Source organism: Vombatus ursinus, unplaced genomic scaffold (genome assembly GCF_900497805.2).
Source record: "Vombatus ursinus unplaced genomic scaffold, bare-nosed wombat genome assembly UNPS02009770.1, whole genome shotgun sequence".
In the NCBI taxonomy this organism is placed as follows: domain Eukaryota; kingdom Metazoa; phylum Chordata; class Mammalia; order Diprotodontia; family Vombatidae; genus Vombatus; species Vombatus ursinus.
In genome coordinates, this window is record NW_020949548.1 from 9311794 (window position 1) to 9333399 (window position 21606).

Here is a 21606-nt window from a genome sequence, read left to right on the forward strand (position 1 = left end):
TTTGAATTATCTTTTCTGTCATTATTTTAATGTTAATTACATCTAATTTTTTCATTGGTTTTTAAAAAAGAACATTTTACAGACAAATTCAAGACTCTAATCTAAAAGAAACTCCATCCTGGCATAGTTGCTGACTGATCTTTGTGAGAGAGCTTTGTGCTTGGCTTCCCTAGTGAGATTAGCACCATCTAGTGGCAATGAATAATATTCATAACCCTCAAAAGAATTGTCCCACTTTCTTTAGAGCTGTGGTTTTCAAACTTTATACTTTTAAAAATTATTGAGGTGTTTCCCCTCGGAGCAGGTGGCGGTGTGGCTGTTCCGCGATCATGGCAAAAATCAAGGCCAGGGATCTTCGTGGGAAGAAGAAGGAGGAGCTACTCCAACAGTTTGATGATTTAAAGGTGGAACTTTCCCAATTGAGAGTGGCCAAGGTCACTGGAGGAGCAGCATCCAAGCTTTCTCAGATCCGAGTCGTCCGAAAATCTAATGCCCGAGTTCCGACTGTCATCAACCAGACACAAAAAGAGAACCTCAGGAAATTCAATAAGGGCAAGAAATACAAGCCCGTGGACCTTCGACCCAAGAAGACCGGTGCCATGCGCCGCGGGTTTAATAAGCACGAGGAAAGCCTGAAGACCAAAAAGCAGCGGAGGAAGGAACGCCTGTATCCCCTTCGGAAATTTGCTGTTAAGGCATAATTTGTTAAGGTGCTCAACAAAAAGACAAATTGTTATAACCTGTGTAAAAAAAAAAAATTATTGAGGACCCTAAAAGTCTTTTATTGATGGGAGTTTTATCAGTATTTACTACATTTGAAATTAAAACAAAATTTTAAAATATTTATTATTCACTTTAAAATAACAACAAACTCTATATATAAATATAACTTTTTAAATGAAAAATAATGCTTTCCAAAATAAAATAAATTAGAAAAGTGGCCTTGTGTTACACATTTCTGCCAATATTTTAAATGTCTGGCTTAATAGAAGACAAGTGAGTTCTCATATCTGCTTCTGCATTCAATCTGTTGTGATAGGTTGTTTTGCTTGAAGTATCTGAAGAAAATCCAGCTTCACACAGATTTGTAGTAGGAAATGGAGTAGTTTAATAGGCAAATAGTATCTTAGTATTGTTATGAAAATAGTTTTGACAGCATTGTCACCCTGAAAGGGTCTTGAGGTTCCCTAGAATACACTTTGAGAATTGATGTTCTAGAGTGGGCCTTAAAAATTCAAATCTATAGGTAGTGATATATATATATGTGTGTGTATATATATATATATATCACTCTACTATGAAATAACAATATTCACAAAATTCCCAATCCTTCTTGTCATGCGCAGAACTTGTAACCAGGTAGAAAGTGAAATAAAGAGCTAGAAATCATTAAGCACAATCAGTACATAAAACTAATATTGATCCCAACTAAATTTTCACTTGATTACATTAAAATTTCCATATCTCCCTTTTGCCACAAACTATCTTTTAATTTGTGACGCAAAAACCTACAGTGTCCACCTATCAAAATTATGTTCCCAACTCACTGGATGATTGCTTTCTCCCAACCATTATTGTAATATCTCCTCTACAACACCATTGCTTCTTATTGTGTACATGTTGCAATTCATAATATCCTTGTTTGAAGTTATAACTAAATATTTTTCACGAAAAAAATAAGCCAGGTTTTTCTGAAACTGTTATTGTCCAATCATTTTTCAGATACATTCAATTCTTCATGACTCCATCTGGATTTTTCTTGGCAAAGATACTGGAGTGATTCGCCATTTCCTTCTCCACCTCATTTTATAGATAAGGAAACTGAGGCAGACAGAGTAAAGTGACTGGTGAAGAGTCACACAGCTGCTAAGTGCCTAAGGTCAGATTTGAACTTAGGAAGATGAGTCTTCCTGACTCCAGGCCTGGCACTCTATCCACTGCGACACCTAGTTGCTCTTCTGAAACTATCCCTTTCATCATTTTTTACAGCACAATAGTATTCCATTACAATCATATAGCACAACTTGTTCAGTCATTCCCCAATTGATGGTCATCCCCTCAATTTCCAATTGTTTGCCACCACAAAAAGAGCTGCTCTAAATATTTTTGTGCATGTGGGTTCTTTTACTTTTTCTTTGTTCTCTTTGGGGTATAGACCTAGTAGTAATATCACTGGGTTAAGGACATGCACATTTTTGTAGTCTTTTGGGCATAGTTTCAAATTGCTCTCCAAAAGGATGGACCAGTTCACAAGTCCACCAACAGGCACTAGTGTACCTTTTTTTCCACATCTCCTCCAACATTTGTCATTTTCCTTTTCTGTCATGTTAACCAATCTAATGAGTGTGAGGTGGTACCTCAGAGTTGTTTTAATTTGCATTTCCCTTTTCAGCTGATTAATGGTCATTTGCTTTTGTTGTTTAAGAAAAAAATATTTTGTTCTTGCCATTTGAATACTCCTACATTAAAGAATGTCTCTTAGTCTCTGCCAATTCTCTACGTATCTTAAAAAATCAGTCTTTAGAAAGATATTTAATGTAAATACCTTCCCAATTAATAGCTCCCCCTTTCTTAGCCACATTGATCTTGTTTATACAAATGTTTAATTTTACATTGGAAAAAATTGTCCACTTTACCTTTTATGATGCTCCTTATCTTTTATTTGGTTAGGAATTGTTAAGCATAAATTTTAAAAGACACCTTCTTCCATCCTTCAAAATTTTTAAAGAAGATGATATTACCTTTCATTCTAGATGGTGTACTGTATTATGTTAAAGCTTACCATGGTCTAAAGTGCAAAATTATAGTATAAACCTAGTTTCTTCCTAAACAACTTATTTTCTAGTTTTCCCAGTAGTGGATAAATAGGAAGTCCTTCCCCAGTAGATTGTCTTCTTTACTTACAGAACTCTGGGCTAGCGTATTCTATTGATTCTGTGTCTTATTTTTCTAGTCTGTTAAATAGCTCTACTTGGTTTACTTTGTAAACACCAATATAAAGTAGTTTTGATAATTATTGCATTGGGATATAGTTTGAGATCTGGTACTTCAAGGTCTTTCCTAAACCTGTTCTCATTTTTTTGAAATTTACCTTGGGATTCTAGACCACTTGTTATTCTAAATTAATTTTGTAATTAAATTCCAAATGCTATTTTGTTATGAAAAAAAATGTTATTTTGTCTAGTTCTATAAAGTTAATCCCCCCAGTAAGTTTGATTGTAATAACTATAAATTTCTAAATTAATTTGTATATTGTCATCATTTTTAAGGCAATGAGCAGTAACCAATAGAGATCTACCCTCACAGCCAGTAAGACCTGTGTTAAACTCTGACCTCTGATATATATTCATTGAATTACCCTGGACAAGTAATTTAACCTCTCAGTACTCCTATGAAACTATCTAAAGATATAAATTGCAAAAAAAGTGAATGAAATGCATTGATAAATAATTTTCCTCTGGGAAAGACCCAGCTCTTCTCAGCAATACAATGGTCCAAGACAGGTCATCATTTTTTATATTTTCAAGGTCAATCATGAACAATCGAGACATGAAAATATGTCTCCAAATACATAGGTTTTCCTTTCTTTTTTATTTTACCTCTTAATATTTTTTTCCAATTACATGTAAAGATAGTTTTCAACATTCACTTTTATAAGATTTTGAGTTCCAAAGTTTGTTCTACCCTCCCTTCCCTCCCCCTTACCCAAGATGGCAAGCAATCTAATGTAGGTTATACATGTACAATCATATTAAATGTACTTCCCCATTAGTCATGTTGTAAAAGAAGAATCAGAACTAAAGAGAAAAACCATGAGAAAAAAAGAGAAAATAGTATGCTTCAATCTGCATTCAGACTCCATAGTTCTTTCTCTGGATGAGTATAGCATCTTCCATCATGAGTCTTTTGGAATTTTCTTAGATTCTTGAATTGCTGAGAAGAGCTAAGTTATCAAAGTTGGTCATCCAACAATGTCGCTGTTACTATGTACAATGTCCTCCTGGTTCTGCTCACTTCACTCAGCATCAATTCATATAAGTCTTTCCAGGTTTTTCTGAAATATGCCTGTTTATCATTTCTTACTGCATGATAGTATTCCATTACATTTGTATACTATAGCTTGTTCAGCCATTCCCCAACTGATGGGCATCCCCTCAGTTTCCAATATTTTGCCACCATTAAAAGGGCTGTTATACATATTTTTGCATATATAGGTCTTTTTTTTCCCTTTTCAATGATCTCTTTGGGATACAGATCTAGTAGTAGTATTACTGGATCAAAGGGTATGCACAGTTTAGTTGCCTTTTGGGCATAGTTCTAAATTACTCTCCAGAATAGCAGCCATTTTGACCTTTTCTTGGTATGTGGTGTGAGACGTTGGTCTATACCTAGTTTGGTCTATACCTACAGACTTATACCTAGGTCTATACCTATATCTATTGCTTTCCAGCTTTCCCAGCAGTTTTTGTCAAATAGTGAGCTCTTATCCCAAGGGCTATGGTCTTTGGGTTTATGAAACACTAGGTTACTATGATCATTTACTACCGTGTCTTGTGTACCTAATCTACTCCACTGATCCACCATTCTATTTCTTAGCCAGTACCAGATAGTTTTGATGATTACTGCTTTATAATATAGCTTGAGATCTGTTATTGCTAGGCTACCTTTCTTTGTATTTTGTTTCATTAATTCCTTTGATATTCTTGACCTTCCAGATGAATTTTGTTGTTATTTTTTCTAGCTCTATAAAATAGTTTTTGGTGCATTATTTAGACATAAAGGGTGACACCATAAGCAAATTAGAAGAGCAAGGAATAGTCTACCTGTCAGATCTATGAGGAGGAGAAGAATTCATGACCAAACAACAGATAGAGAGCATTATAAAATGTAAAATTATATTAAATTAAAAATCCTTTAAACAAACAAAACCAATGCAACCAAGATTAGAAGGAAAGCAAAAAGCTGGGAAATAATCTTTACAGCAAGTGTTTCTGATAAAGGCCTCATTTCTCAAATATATAGAGAAATAAATCAAATTTATAAGAATATTAAGTCATTCCCCAATTGACAAATGGTGAAAGGATGTGAACAGGCAGTTTTCAGATGAAGAAATCAAAGCTATCTATAGGCATATGAAGAAGTGCTCTACATCACTTTTGATTAGAGAAATAAAATTAAAATAACTCTGATGTACCACCTCATACTTAACAGATTGGCTAATGTGACAAAAAAAGGAAAATGATAAATGTTCAAGAGTTTGTAGGGAAATTGGAACACTGATGCACTATTGGTGGAGTTGTGAACTGATCCAACCATTCTGGAGAGCAATTTGTTACTATGCCCAAAGGGTAACTAAACTGTACATACCCTTTGATCCAGCAATACAACTACTAGATCTGTATACCAAAGATATCATTAAAAAGGGAAAAGGACCTATATATGCAAAAACCTCGGTAGCAGCCCTTTTAGTAGTGGAAAAATATTGGAAATTGAGGGGATGCTCATCAATTGGGGGATGGCTAAACAAGTTGTGGTATATGCATGTAATGGAATACTATCATGTAATAAGAAATTATGAACAGGCAGATTTCAGAAAAACCTGGAAAGACTTGTACAAACTGATGCGAAGTGAAATGAACAGAACCAGGAAAACATCATACACAGTATCAGCAACATTGTGTAATGATCAACTATGAAAGACCCAGCTCTTCTCAGCAATACAATGGTCCAAGACAAGTACAAATGACTCATGAAGGAAAATGCTATCCATATCTATTTAAAGAACTGATGCACTCTGAATGCAGATCGAAGCATACTTTTTCCACTTTATTCTTTTTTGTGTTTTTTTTTTCATTTTGGTCTGTTTCTTCTTTCACAACTGTGACTAATATGGAAACATGTTTACATGATAGCACATGTATAACCTATATCAAATTGCCTACCATTTTAGGAAGAGGGGAGAGGAGGAAGGGAAGGAGAAAAATTTTAAATTCAAAATCTTATAAAAGTGAATGCTAAAAATTGTCTTGACATGTAATTGGGAAAAGATACTATAAAATAATTTTAGCAAAGTAGCAGAATATACAATAAACTCACATAAATCATAAGCATTTCTATATATCATCAACAAACTCTGCATAAAGAGATTGTAAGAGATATCTCATTTAAAATAACTGTAGACTATATAAAATATCTGGAAGTATATCTGCCAAGAAAAACACAGGAACTATATGAACATAATTATAAAACACTTTTTATACAAATAAAGTCAGATTTAAATAATTGGAGAAATATTAATTGTTCATGAGAAGGCAGGGTCAATGTGATAAAAATGACAAGTCTATCTAAATTTATCTACTTATTCAATCCCATTCCAATTAAACTACCAAAGAATGATTTTATTGAGCTAGAAAACACAATAACAAAATTCATTTGGAAGAACTAAAGGTCAAGATTACCTAAGGAATTTGCAAAAAAAAAAAATGTAAAAACAAAACTGAGTTTTAGCACTACCAGGTCTTAAACTTTATTATATGGCAATAATTATCAAAACTATCTGGTGCTGGCTAAGAAATAGAAAAGTTCATCAGTGAAACAGAGTAGGCATATAATACACAGTATCAAATGATTATAGTAACCTTGTGTTTGACAAAAGTAAAGATTTAAGCTTTTGGGGTAAGAAAACACTATTTGTGTATAATTGCTGGGAAAATTGGAAAGCAGTCTGGCAGAAATGGGGTATATATCAGTCTCTTACACCATTTTCCAAGACAAGGTTAAAATGGATACATCACCTAGATATAAAGGGAGATAGCAGAAAACTAGAAGAACATTTAACTCATTACCTATCATACTCATGAGCAGCAGAAGAATTTATTAATAGATAAGAGATAGTGAGCATTGTGGGATGTAAAATGGATCATTTTGATTACATTAAACTAAAAAGATTTTGTACAAATAAAACCAAGGTAGCCAAGATAAGAAGGAAAATAGAAAATTGGGGAAATTTTTATAGACAATTTATCAAATAAAGATCTCATATCTCAAATATATAGAGAACTTTGTCAAATTTATAAGACTATGATCATTCCCTAATTGATAAATGGTCAAAGGACATGAACAGGCAGGTTTTTTTTTAATAAAGAAATCAAAGCCATATATAGTCATATAAAAATGCTTTAAATCATTAGTGATTAGAGAAATGCAAATTAAAGCAACTTTAAGATATCTCACAGGTATCAGATTGGCTAAAATGATAGAAGGTGAAAATGACAAATGTTGACAGGGATGTGGAAAAATGGGGACATTTACTTTGCCATCTTGGTTCCACACGTCCAAGTGAATTTAATGGTGTGATTGAAATGGAGTGTTATTATCACTCATGCCATTAACCCCTAGGACATCTGCTTGTTGTCTGTAAGCCCCAACCAGCTTAATCCGGTATCATGCCCCCAAAAGACACATTGTCTGTTCTTGTCTGTCCTTGGTCAATCAGGGGAAATTTGATCTTGCCGAAGGGGACAAAAAACCTGGTGGTCCCCTAGCCAAGATTACAAGACGCAGATGAATCCCATAAAACAAGTAACATTCCTTAATTGTTAGAGAGGAGACTGATTAGTCACACCTGAATACCAAACTAATTTTTCTAGTATAGTCAATTGTAAGCTTCCAAAATTACCCAGTTCCTTCCTCCTTTCCTGTATGTCAATAAAGAGGAGCACTGCGGCAGCTAGGTGGTGAGGTGGGAGAGCACCGGCCCTGAAATCAGGAGGACCTTAGTTCAAATCTGGCCTCAAACCAAACACTTGACACGTATTAGCTGTGTGATCCTGGGCAAGTCACTTAACCCCAATTGGCTTTTAAAAAAAAGAGGAGCACCCCTCTTCTCACTGGTCACTGGCTTTCCTGAGGTTGCCAGAGTAACCCACTTTGTTAATAGTTAATCATCACTGTTAATAAGTTGGTCTTGCTCAGAGTCTTTACCTCGGCATAAATAAGGTGGATTTTGGTATACTTTTTTAGATAATAATTCCCAGGATCTGTGGCCATAACAATCTACTAATTCTCAGGATTTCACATTATAAACAATTTCTATTGCATCTGTGCAGAGAGATATAGCAATGAGATAATGTAAACATTTGAGTTTAGTTGTAAATAACCTACTGTGTATGCACTGTGATAAGTCGTCATGATATTGCTAAAGTTAATGTAAACTTGTGAGGCTATTACTGGCAAGTTGCCTTCTTTGTGTGCTTCTCTATAAATCAAGCAGGCACTGGTCAGTAAGTGGGGAATGTACAAGCTGAAAAGCTATGCATACCTGCCTTGACCAGCCCCCATCAAGGTTTAGGGAAAATGTGACAGTGTAATGCTGTGCTTGCCTTGATTAGCCCCCACCAATGCTTGGAGGCATTTGAGAATGTGTGTACCTGTCTCAGTCAAGACTTAGGAATGTAGTAGTTGTGCTCCTACTCCATATTCTCACTTGCCCCTGTGAGAAGAGTAGTTAAGGGATGCTGTAGGATTTGGTGTTCCTATTATCAGCAACCCACCTGAGAATAAAGCAAGTAATTAGTTAACCCCTCATTATACCTCTGTTCCTGTCCTTCTGGCTACCCAGATCGAGTGAACCTGCCAGAAGCTGGAGCCCAAAAGCTTCCGTGGCTCCCACCTTACAATTGGCAAAGTTGGCGTCTCCTATCTGACACTCAGTCTAGCTTTTTCTGCATTCACCTGTATCTCCTGTTTATCATTTTCTCTTAAATTTCATACTCCTTATCTCCCCCCGTGTTCAGGTCAGGTTAAATATACGAACTAGGAACTTAAAATTCTTATTGGAAAATTATGCTCTGAAACTCACTTAAAATGGCCTGAGGTACTTTGGCTTACTTTATTTCATTCGTGAAGCACAGCAAGGGGAGAAATTATAGCCCCCTCCTTTTAAATGTCTTTGGTCACCTTCCCATAAAAGTGAAACCCTTCTTCCCAGTCATCATTATTGGAATTATCTTATCATTGCTGGAAGGAGACGAGTGTGTAGCTTCTTATATACAGGAATTACAAAAGAAAAAGAAGGGACTTCACAAAGTAGGAACTGCAGTATAGATTGGACCTTTTGCTAAATACTTCTACCTGGGAGATAATGTTTACATCAAGAATTTCCTGTGGACCAGCAGAACTCAATCCATCTTGTAAGGTGCATTTCAAGTATTGCTGACCACCCCAACTTCAGTCAAGATCAGAGAAAAAGACTCTTGTATACACGGTGCCCATGTAAAACTTGTTCCTTCCTGTTTCGTGTGAGAACTATGTGTCCAGTAATGTTTTTTATTTGCTTTACCTTAATACTATCTTCTGGTGTTTCTCTCTCTCCAGTTAATTCCTCGCAAGAGACCTCTAGAACAGAAGCTCTGACAGTAATCTTGGGAATGAAAAATTGTTAACTATTGAAAATGGATATTTTTTACCCTATCATTTTCTTTATACGTCTCAATCATACTTGTCATATGTTCTACACCTCTCACTTTTCCTTGCTGTTGTTTAATTCTTATGCTAAACAAGTCACTCTTTCCCCTCAGTTCCACTTCTCTCAGGAAGACTGGAAAAGCTATTAGTAAAATTCATGGTGAAATGGGACATGCTCTTTGTCATCTTAAAGCAATTGGGCTTTATGAATGCTAGATATGTCACCATATTCATCAAGGTGAGTCTGATCCTTGTGTATCTTTCCCTGTTATTCCATATGATTCCTGGTTGGAAAAGACAACTCCAAAGCATCTTATTGGACCCTTTGGACCATTTAAATTGGCTTTATGTCATTTGTATGATCCCAGTAGATCTATGGATGGTACTAAACCAAAGTTAATCACTTTTTCCCATCTTTATTACAATTATTTAACTACAAAACTTAATGGAACTACAGTTTTCTACAAAACTAGGACAATCTCATTACCAGTAGCTAATAATCCTCTTCCAAAATTTACTTTGTGTATTGTGAGAAATAGAATCCCCCAGTAATTCATCAAATTTGGGAACTGTTTAGGTGTGCACACAGTATCTTCCTTTTGCAAATAGGTGATCAATTATTTGTGCAACATCAACCACTTACTACAAAATAGAGGAGGTGGATTACAAAACTAAATATATTAATTTTGGAAATCTCATAATGATTCAATTTTACTACTTATGACAAAAATTTTGAAGCAATCCCAACCTTCGAATTTCACATGGGGTTTGGGGTTTCTGGTCTATTTGTTACATGTGGGGAAAGAGCTTATACCACTCTTCCACTAATTTGGCTTGGGACACATAGGATCACTTATTTCTTCCCTCCAGTATCAGTTTTCAGTCATTCTATAGGATTAGTGGGGAAACATTCCAGCAGAAATTTAGAAGCGTGGTGGCAAAAGCACCAAAAGTGAGAAAATGAAGCTAAACATATCAAAAATCTTGTAAAAGACAAAAGTCCAGGAATAAAGTTTCTCTGGCCCATAATTCCATACTTTGGGGTTGCCACCTTAGAGAAGGCAGCTAGAAATCTCTCCCTTGAGATTGAGAAGTTGGCCCAGTTCACAAGAACGACCACCACCTCCCTTCAACTTGAGGTAGACTCTTTATCCCTGATGGTCATGCTAAAGCATATAATCTTAGATCTTATAACTGCTTCACAGGGAGGGGTCTGCACTCTATCAATCAATCTTGTTGTCCCTACATTAACCAATCAGGTGAAAATTATGACAAGTCTACACAAAATCCAACAAATTATAGCAGACACTCAATTGCCTGAACAAGAGGCAGATACTCCATGGAGAGATCCCCTCTTCCAGGTGTCCTTAATTATTCTCCCGATTACCAGGATACACATTGACTACCATAATCAAATAGGCTCTTATAATCTCATGCCTCATAAATGTCTTTTAGCTTTGTGTTACATGTTGTATTGTTGTAATAAAACCTGCTCAAAACTGATTCCTAATAATCTGATGATGGCTCAAATACCAATACTGAATATACAATGAACCTTATGCAAATTGCATTGGATAAGTGATTCATGGGGAACAGTTTCCTCAAGGATGAGAGGGGAGAAGTGAACCACTTCACTGTCGTGAACAGTATCCATTTTGTGACTTAAAAGTTCTGTATCCCTGTAAAAGCTTTGTTCATACGATTTCATGGAAATCAGAAAGTATTAACTGCAAAATGATCTTGGAAATAATGGTGCAACTTGTGATTAGTACCTTCCAATTTTGTCATACTTTGACCAATCAAAAATTAAAAACACTCTTGTTGCTCAATATTATGTAACTTTCCTTGTTCCTCATTATTGACTATAAGAAAGCTTTATTATCTATTATTTGGTGTCCTTGTGGCTACTAAAGAGCATTTGATCCAATTTATTATACAACTGCTAGCCTGGCAGATAAATTAGTTTGCTCACATTTTCTTTCCTCAGTCTTTATCAATTTCACTGGCAACAAGTGAAAATACATACCTTAGAATGATAAGGCAAGATAGCAAAGATTCTTAAAAGCTGAGTCTAGTAGACCTCTTACTTGGAACCTCTGCTTCTTTCTAGGGAGTGGAAAAGAGATAACTGCATTAAAGAGACATCCCAAACATCCTGGCAGTAGTCGTTTCTCTTGTCTGTAGTTTCACAAAGAAAAAGTCTCTCCAATACTTTCCCTTCTATCCCCTGAATGATTCATGGTATTTCTAGTGCAGGAAACCAATAACCAGGGGCCCTTCCTAGGGAGTGTGGTAAGTATTGGGAAATGCTTTGCTCATTTTTTGGAAACATCATTGACCAAAATAAACTAATTCTATAATACTCAGAAATCAACCTAAAACTATAATAAGGAACACCAAATTATTATATCTTAGAGCTTGAAGGCATTGCTTACTCATCGGGAGAGTTGTGGGGAATCAATTTCTGTATTGTGAGACACAGAAGCTCCAGCAATTCATCTGCCAATTGGTGCAATCATTCATTAGTATATGAAGTTGGCCTCAGAACACAGTCTACCCAAAAGATCACAAAAACTCATCCTCCAACCAAAACCAAGTAGCTAAGGCTGCTAGCTAAGGTTTATAATTTCTGAGGGCACTGAAATGTTAAGTGAGGTACCTAGAGCCTCACCTCCTGAAACTTTCTGGTGACATATCTACCTTTATATTGGGTTTGCTTCCCTGGGGAGCTCACCTTTGCTATCTCTCAGTTTTATTTTCAAAATGGTTATCTATTCTTTAAGTCAGCTAATTTTTATAGGGGCTACCCCACTGCCTCTATGTTCTCCTGGACAGGTGTGAATTTCTTTTCTTTTTGAGTTTTCATTTTCCTCTAGATAAGATTTTTGGTAATTCACTCAAACAAGTTCACAGCTTGGAAGGTATTCCTCAGAAAGAGCCCTGAGTTCACAACTCAGCAATGACATCATTTAGATGTTTGAGTTGACACAAGGCCTTAATCATTGCAGTATCAGCTTTTAAAATTTTGGTTAAAATAGTATTCCCATGTTGACCTATGAAAGGTTTTTGGCACGTGAATCAATGCTTGATGGAAAGAATGCATGTATGCATGCATGAATGGATTGATGGATGGATGGATGGATGGATGGATGGATGGATGGATGGATGGATGCAGGAATAAGGAAGCCTTTCTGAAACCTCTTCTATGGTTTCCAGTCACAGCTGGAAAGGAGAAATCTTCATAGACTGAAAGATGAACAGGAGTTGAAATTACTTTCAATATACAAGTAATTAAAAAAGATCAGAGACATTAATGGAGGTGAAGCTGAAGAGGTTGAAGAAGAGTGAAATCAATATTTTGAAGAATTACCTGACTTAAACTGAGGAGATAATTAATGTGTGAACTCAACTCCCTGACCCAACAGACTTCCTGGTCTACACCTTCCTGGTTTACACCTTCATAAAGATAACTATAAATACACATGTTAGCTGAATCTCCACATCTTCCTCAGCCAGGCCAGAGCACAGTCCTTGGCTCTTTGATGACAGCATCACTACTTTTTTTTTAAGATTGAACCTCTTCCTTCCCAAGAGGTGAGTTGCATTGTCTTTGATTATTAATCTAATGGGGCTCTTGGGCAAAGATTGAGTTGCATTCTTATAACTATCTTCTGAAAGAAGTCTTTCTACCAGTTATGCTTGAGGGACAATGAAGCAATGTCTTCAGTAGGGCGAACCTATGGATATTTCCAAAAAATCTGGTAGTCCATACAATGTCTTAGGGTCTTGGCTTGAAGGGTTTGTGGATACCTGAGGCGCATCATCTTTTTTGGAACCAGGTGTGGGGCAATACTATGTAATCAGTCCCAAGGGTGGCCTTACAGAAAAGGGAAATGGCATCCTATTTGAAGAGCAAGGTGGTAAGAAAAATGTGGCCTAGAATAATGGAAGGCAATGCCTTCTCCATTTGAATCTGAGTTTGGGTGACAGGGGGACAGGAAGAGAAGCAGACACATTGAAACTTCACTGGTCATTTGCCTTCTTGGGAAGGGGGAAGGAGACAACAGAAGGAAATAATTCTCAATCCCAGAAAGTATGGAGGATTTGTTGGAATGAAAGGGAAGGGAGTGATAAAATAGGCTCTTAAGGATTTGATCAAATGCTTTCCTCTTTACCTTTCAGAATCTTTCACAAGATTCCAGACATGAAGTCAAAAATCTCCCAGCAAAAGATATTACATTATATCCACCTGTATTTGAAAGAATACTTAAAAAAAAAAAAAAACTTTTAGGAAGAGTCAGAGTTTGGAAAAATACTTTTTTTATACCACCCCTCCTTCTAATTAAAAAAAAACTCTCATTTGAAGGATTTGAGTTTGAAAATTGTGAGTGTCTAAAAGGCCTGTCTCCAAAAAGGAGAGATTGGAAAAGAAGAAAAAAATTGAACCTGAAATGAAAAGATAATCAAAAGAGTGATAGGGTGGGCACACGGTATTATGTGCTGACTTAAAATTTAGATACTGCATCTTTCTGTGTATTCTTAGAGAAAATGAATTCCAAGACTTGGGTGTGTTCATCTTCAAAGACATCACTAAGACTTTGACACCATACCACACATGATGATCATTCACATTTCACTTGTATTTCTTCCTTTCTGTTCACATTCTTTTCCACTAAATATTTTCTTTCTCTCCTTGATTCCCACAAGACTTCTGGAGAAGGAAACACAATCTATAATGAAGCATAAATAAAAATTTCAAATATATTTAATTCCAGCCATTTATCTTTTTGGTTCACATCTAGTTATTTCCAACGCTCAAGACAAAGACATCTAAGCAAAGTCATGGAGAGGTGGGATAGTGGCAATGACACTGGTGAAAGGAGAAAATGTATGGAACAGAAGCTCAGCCAACCTGAGAACCATGAAACTGGGGGGCCATTTCAGGTTAACAACCAGACCCCAAACCCACTGGACATTTTAAATTTCCACTTGATGGATTATCTCAAGAAAAGCAAAGAAGAAAATCAAAGTCAGGTGGCAGGTAAGCTTGTCTATTTTATTTTAATGGAAGTGATGAACATCACTCTTCTTTTTCTCATGGGAAAATTTCTTTTGCGTTCTTCTTTGCCAAGAGAACAACTTCCATTACTTAGCAGTTCGTGTTCTTTTGAAACTTGGTCAGTCATTTAGAATTGGACTCAAGAGGAAGGCACAATCTTGTTTGTAATTAAAAAAAAAGATGCTTGCATAAGAGACAGAACACTTCTTTTTAAAAATTGGGATATGATTCTAAAATTATCATCATTCTGCCCTGCATCCTGACCTAAAAGTAATTCAACAAAGGAGATTCCTACAAGGTTGTGCCCCAAAGGAAAAGATGATTCAAATAAAAATTAGTAACTTCTCAAAGTGAACACCTTGAAATAACACATCATGTGGAAATATATATTATATATGCATGTTTTATTATATGCATATATTATATTAAATGTATATATAATACACAATGTATATGTACAATATATATACACACATATATGAGTCTATGTATGTTTGTATGTATATTTTTCCATGAGTTTCTAAATCAATATACATCAGTCCAGTGCTTTGAGTCCAAAGATCTGAGAGAGGAAAATATATGGTAGTCAGACCTTAGCAATGGTGAAGTACTCACTGTAGCTACAACTTTTTCTTATCAGTTACTTCTAAGCTTCTCATTTCTCCCCCTCCCCCTGAGGATTCATTCTTTTTTTTTTCAAAACCTTTTTCTTGATATCACATTTGAAATTATGAGCATTTACACTTGTGATTTCCTTTATTATTGTTTTGAGTTCTTTTATAGGATGGTCCATCCCAAAACTAAAGGATGATACTAACTAGTCTATTTTCTTCCCTCCAGTAAATTCGATGTCCCTACCATCATCTTCACTGATGGCCATAAATGGGGAACAGAAAATTGATGGAAAAGTTAATACATGCTTCCCAGAAGAACTTAACTCAGAAGAAGATAAAACAAAAAGCTCTAGAGGCCCCGGGCACAACTTGGCTGAAAACACATGTAAATCAGGAACACTTCAGCCAACTATACCAGGTAAGGTTTCCAGTATTTCTGGAATTCCCTATCCATGTTTTCAGTTTTCCATCTTTTTTACCCACTCACATCCATTTTCTTTGCCATCCTCCCTAATGGAAAAGATATTTGAAAAAGAGACACCATTTTGGCCTTGTTTCTGCTTTTCTTCGTGAGAATTTTATCTTCCATTGAAAGTTCTTCAATCCTCTTGCACTCCAGTTAGATAATGTATTCTTCTTCTCTTGTCCTCTGTTATCACATTTCTTCAAGGCCTGTCTTTTATTGGGTTTTTTTTTTGTTTGTTTGTTTTGCTATGGGATTTGGTAACATTTGTTGAGCTGAGCAATCAGGTAGGAAAACTTCGTTCACTGAGAAAATTGAATAAAAAGTCCTGACAGATAGCTCTTCTCCCCTATAGGGCCATGTTGTCTACTGCTCTCAAGGGACCCTCTCCAAACCTCGGTGACTTCTCTTACTGAAGTCCCTGGATATCAGACCAGAGAGCAAGAAGTAGAATTGAAGAGGAAGAAGGAACCAAAGGACAAGGTAAGTTAGGCTTATCATATTCCATTGCAATGTGGGACCACACTGTGCAAAGAAGCTTAATGTAATCAGACCAATTTTGTGGATAGTAGAGGCTAGTTTTAAACTGCACTCAGGTATCTAGAAGCAGAAACTAAAAAATGTAAGCCATGAATCTGCATCAAAGCAGAGCACAAGAGACACCAGGATCTGACACCTAATTATATATCTAGGGATGCCAATATTCAATGACAGATGCTCATGTTCAAAATGTGTGCATCCTTCAGGTGGCAGGAACTTCAGGTTATATGAGATTGGAAAGACTGTTATGAGAAAAAATGGATCAAAATATGATATTTGTTCAGAGACATTTTCTCAAGTAATTGTCTGAAGATCTTCATGGAAGTTTTTCATTGAAGATAAAAACATATTCATGTATATACCACCATGTTTTTGTTTGTTTTTTTGTTTGTTTTAGAAGCAGTTGGGATTAAGTGATTTTCCCAGGATCACAAAGCCAAATTTGAACTCAGGTCCTCCTAATTCCAGGGCTAGTGATCTATCCATTACACCACCTGGTCATCCCTGCCATTATATTTTGAGAATTTTCAGGTCCAGGGACCATAATTCCAAGAAGAAATGAAACTATATGAATGAATATACAAAAACATTTTAAGAATAGAGTTTAGTGAACTATTTTTAACCCCCCCTCTCACTTCTTTAAAAAATCCTTCATTTGGGGGGTTTGAAAATGGTGAATGCCTACAAGCATTTGAAAAGTTTGCATAGGAATTGCATCGAGCTTTTCATGACTTTGTATGAAAAGGAGAGATCAGAGGAGAAAAGAAATAGCAAGCCCAAGAAATAGAAGGATAATTATTGAAATCATGGGAGGAGGGAGCAGAGTAATAAGTAATGACCTAACCATTAGATCTTGCATGTCTCTCATATATTGCAGAAACGTCCTAGAGAAAATGAATTCCAAGACTTGGAAGTGAATATCTCCAAAAAAATAGGCAAGACTTTTCACTATACCCCACACAATAACCACTCACATTTCACTTGCATTTCTTCCTTTCTCTGCCTCTTTTCCACTATTTTCCTTCTCTCCTTGCTTCCTTCCTGATTTGTGAAGGAGGAAACACAAAATGTCATCAGGTGAAAATCATAATCTCAAATATATTTAATTCTAACCATTTCTCTTTTTTGTTCACATCCAGCTCTTTCCAACACTCAAGACAAAGACATCTCAGAAAAGGAGAGTGACAAAATCACCGGTGGAATGAGCAAAAGTTTGCAACAGAATCATAGCCAATCTGAAAACCAAGAAAATAGGGGAGGAATTCACATTAACAACCACCACACAAAACCATTCAACACTTTAGCTTCTCTTTCGATAGCATATCTTGAAGAAACCAAAGAAGAAAAGCAGAGCCAAGTGGCAAGTAAGTTTTGGTCCATTTTATTGTAATGGATGAGAGGGGTGTTTCTCATATCTTCTCATCTTCTTTCCTTTCGTGCTCTCATATGAGGATAATGAGTAGCTTGACTGTGTGAGGCATGGCTAATGGGAAAAAGAAGAGGTTTCTTTTTCAGTTGACTCTGCCAAAGGAAAAACTTTATTTCCTTGGCAGTCCATGTTGTTTGAAACTAGGTGAGTCATTTGGAACCGGAGTCTAGGAAAAGAAACAATCTTTTTTTATAAAAAAAAAAAAGATTATTGAACAAGAATCAACACTTTTCTTGAAAAATGGGGTGTAGGGGCAGCTAGGTAGTGCAGTGGATAGAGCACTGGCCCTGAAGTCAGGAGGACCTGAGTTCAAACCTGCCATCAGACCAAACACTTGTCACTTACTAGTTGTGTGACCCTGGGCAAGTCACTTAACCCCAAATGTTTTTTTAAAAAAAGTAAAAAAAAATGGGGTGTGATATTGAAATTATCTTCATTCTGTTCTGTCTCCTGAAGTGGATCTAAAAGTAATTTTTGAAAAGGAGATTCCTACATGGTTGTACCCAAAGAAAAAAGATGATTAAAATAAAAAAAATATTAACTTCCCAACGTGGTTATATTGGAATCACCCATCATGTGGCAATACATATTCTTTCATGATGTTCTAAAAAAGGTATTATTTATATATACTCAGGGCAGTCACCAAATTTCTAGAAGAGGATAAATATTCTCCATGATTTCAAGAATGTTCCTTATCAGTTATTCCTAAGTTTCTCATCTTTTCCTGAGGATTCATTTTTTTCAAAACCTTTTCTTCATATCACATACTCATGTTTGGGTCCTTTCATGGGGTGGTCTATCCTAAAATGGAAAGGAGATATTAATGAGCATGTGTCTACCTTCCAGGACATTCAAAGTCACCACTGTCACCTTCACTCTTTGTCGTAAATGAGGAACAGAAATTTGACAGAAAAATCCATACAAGCTTTCAGGAGGAACTTAGCCCGGAGGGAGAGAAAACAAGAAACTTTGAATCTCCTCAACCCGACTTGGCAGAAAACGCATGTAGTTCAGGAGTACTCCAGCCAAATATCCCAGGTAAGGCTCTGACATTTACTATATCTATTTTCCAACTTTCTCACTTCTCACCCCCTCACGTGCCATCTCTTCCACATCCATTTTCTTTACCATCCTCACTAATAGAAAATAAGATGTCTTTTTTATTTTTATTTTTTCCCAAGCAATAAGAGCTTTTATTATACTAAAGGGTGTAACACACATGAACCTTACATTAAATATTTTATCTGAATAAAGAATGTAATCTCTCATGAGTTTCACTCGTTCTGAAATTTCTAAAATATAGTATAGAGAACGGGGCCTTCAGAATTAATTTTTTCAGTAGTTTGGGCAAACTCAAGAGCTGAATAGACTTTTAAATTGATAATGGCACATAACCAGCTGTAGAGGGCCACAGCATGAAAGTGGTGGAAACAATGGGGAGTCAATTTGCAGCTCATAGATACACATACAAATAGAAATTGATAGCTTCACTTGGATTTGATTTGACACTTCTATTGTGGACTACTAGCAGTTTTCTATCTCAGTTATCTTGAATCTGAGTTTCCTAAATTTAAATCTTTCAGAAAATGAAATTTTAAGATTCTTCAAAAAGTAGAGATAACAGTGACCTCGAATTTCAGAAACTATTTGAAGAGCACAATAATTAAGCATTATTTTAACTAATATAAAATTAGAAGGAAACAAACATGATATAGTACAGATATCATCTGGGATGGAAATCAAAAGATTTATTTGTGCCAAGTACATGAACTTGAATAAGTCACTTAATCTAACTGGGCCTTAGTTTCCTCATCCATAAAATGTGGGTATTCCAGTTCTAACATTCTATGATTCTAACCTTAGATATTACCATAATAAAATCTCAGGATGGTAATGAGATCAATTTAACATTTAATCTCTTTTGCAATGAGTGATACTTTTATATCTTCATATCAAACACAAATGGCATTATGGTTAAGCTCCTATAAACTGACAAGCAACTATTCAGAATATAGTCACTTTTGGGAAAAGAAGATGTCTTAAGAAAACACCATTTTGGCCTTGTCTGTGTCTGCTTTTCCTTTGAAGAATCCTTTCCTAATTTGAAATTCCTTCAATTCCCTTGCTTTCTAGTGAGATGACTTCTTCCTTAAATGTACTGTAACCTCTCATTTCTTTCAAATCTGCCTTTTCCTTTTCCTTTACTACGCTCTCTAAGAATTTATAGCTTGTATGGATTGGAGGATTCTGAATGGAAAGCACTACTCATTTAACTGACTGAGTGAAAAATGTGATGGAATTCTTTCTCCCCCTTACCCTTCAGATTCCATGGCTCTGATTCCATTTTGGAAATTTCTTCTCCCCACAAATACATTACCTCTTACTAAATTGCCTGAAGAACAGAAAGATGAGCAGAAGACACAACCGCGAAGTGAAAAGAAAGAAGCAATGGACAAGGTAAGCTGAAACAAACACTTGTCCCCATTACAATCTGGGGTAAGAAAAATCCAAAAACAATTTTATCACCATCAGACCAATCACAAAGTCAAGAGAGACAAGCATCCAATTGCATTCAGGTAACATAAGGAAAGACGCCAAGAGACAATAGGTATAAATTTCCTCCCTTCCAGAACTCAGGTAGGAATAGGATTGGACAACAAGTGTAATGATCTCCATTTGTATTCCAATATTCAATGTCAAATGCCCATGGTCTCCATATATACCTTCCTATTACTATTACTTAGGGTTCCATTACATTTTGAACTATATTAACATGAAAAATTGATCCAAACCCATTATTTTCCCATGTATTTTTGTATACTATTCATAAGTTTTCATTAGTGAAGAGTTTTGATGAATTTTAATGCAGGGTGACATTTATGGCATCATCATTCACCCAGTTTACCCAAGCTCACACTTTCAGTGTCATCCTCAACCCCTCCCTCAATCAGTGGATAAGTCTTGTCATGTCTACCTTCATAAAATCTCTTGTTTACATCTCTCTATATGCAATCAAATGGGTTTTCACAAACCGAGGTTAGGCCCTCATCATCTCATACATGATATACTGCAATTTGCAATAGTCTTTTGGGTTTTCTTTTTATCTCTAACCTCCACTCAGCTGCCAAAGCGATTCCTCAAGTGCTGTTCTGACAATGTTAACACCCTGCTTAACAAAACTAAGTGGTTCCCAATTACATACAGAATTAAATAACAACTCCTCAGTTTGACGTCTTTAGCTTTTCAAAACCTAGCTCCTGGCTACATTTCTGGTACTCCTACACATTACTCTCATCCATGTATGTTCTCTACTACCTAGCTATACTTGACCATTTGTTGTTCCCCCAATGTAATACTCCACCCCCAACTTAAAGGCTTTTCATTGGTTTAGCTACATTCCTGGAAGGTTCTTTCTTAGCTCTGTCTCCTGGTTTTCCTGGCTTCTTTCAAGACCTAACACAATTCCACCTTCTTCAAGTGTCCCCCTTCTTTTTCAAATGCTTGTGCCTTCCCTCTGAGATTATCTTCCATTTACACTGTGTATAGCTTGTATTTACCTAGATATTGACATATTCTCTCCCTCATTAGAAAACGAGATCCTTGAAAGAAGAGAAAATGTTTCCGATTTTTTTTGTATCCTTAGAACTGAGCAGAGTGTTTAGCACAAAATTAACAAATGCTTATTGACTGCATGACAAAAGCTGAGCAGTCGATTCCTCCTTTATTTGCCTCAATGACAATTTTATCATTCTACTAGTGGAATTACCAATAAGGAGGAATTCTATTCTGGGTCTGATTCTCTTTATTTTGGTACAGTTCTTTATTAGTGCTCTTCTCAATGCCCAATTGAATGTCTCTGCTCAGTAGATGCTATCTCTGCTCAGTTGACTACAAATAAGACTGTGACTTATTTGTTCATAGTGATGGCAAGTGAGAGATGGAAAGAATCTCTTGGTTCAGATTACATAGTGATGAAATATACATATTTGCCATCCCAGGTTCAGAGACTTGAATAACCCTAGGTTAATTTTACTCC

The 21606-nt window shown here is 36.0% G+C and overlaps 1 pseudogene; it reads left to right on the plus strand.

The window, feature by feature from the left end:
* The first annotated feature begins 297 nt into the window (after positions 1-297).
* LOC114036238 lies at positions 298-701 on the plus strand (annotated as a pseudogene).
* Positions 702-21606: the final 20905 nt, after the last annotated feature.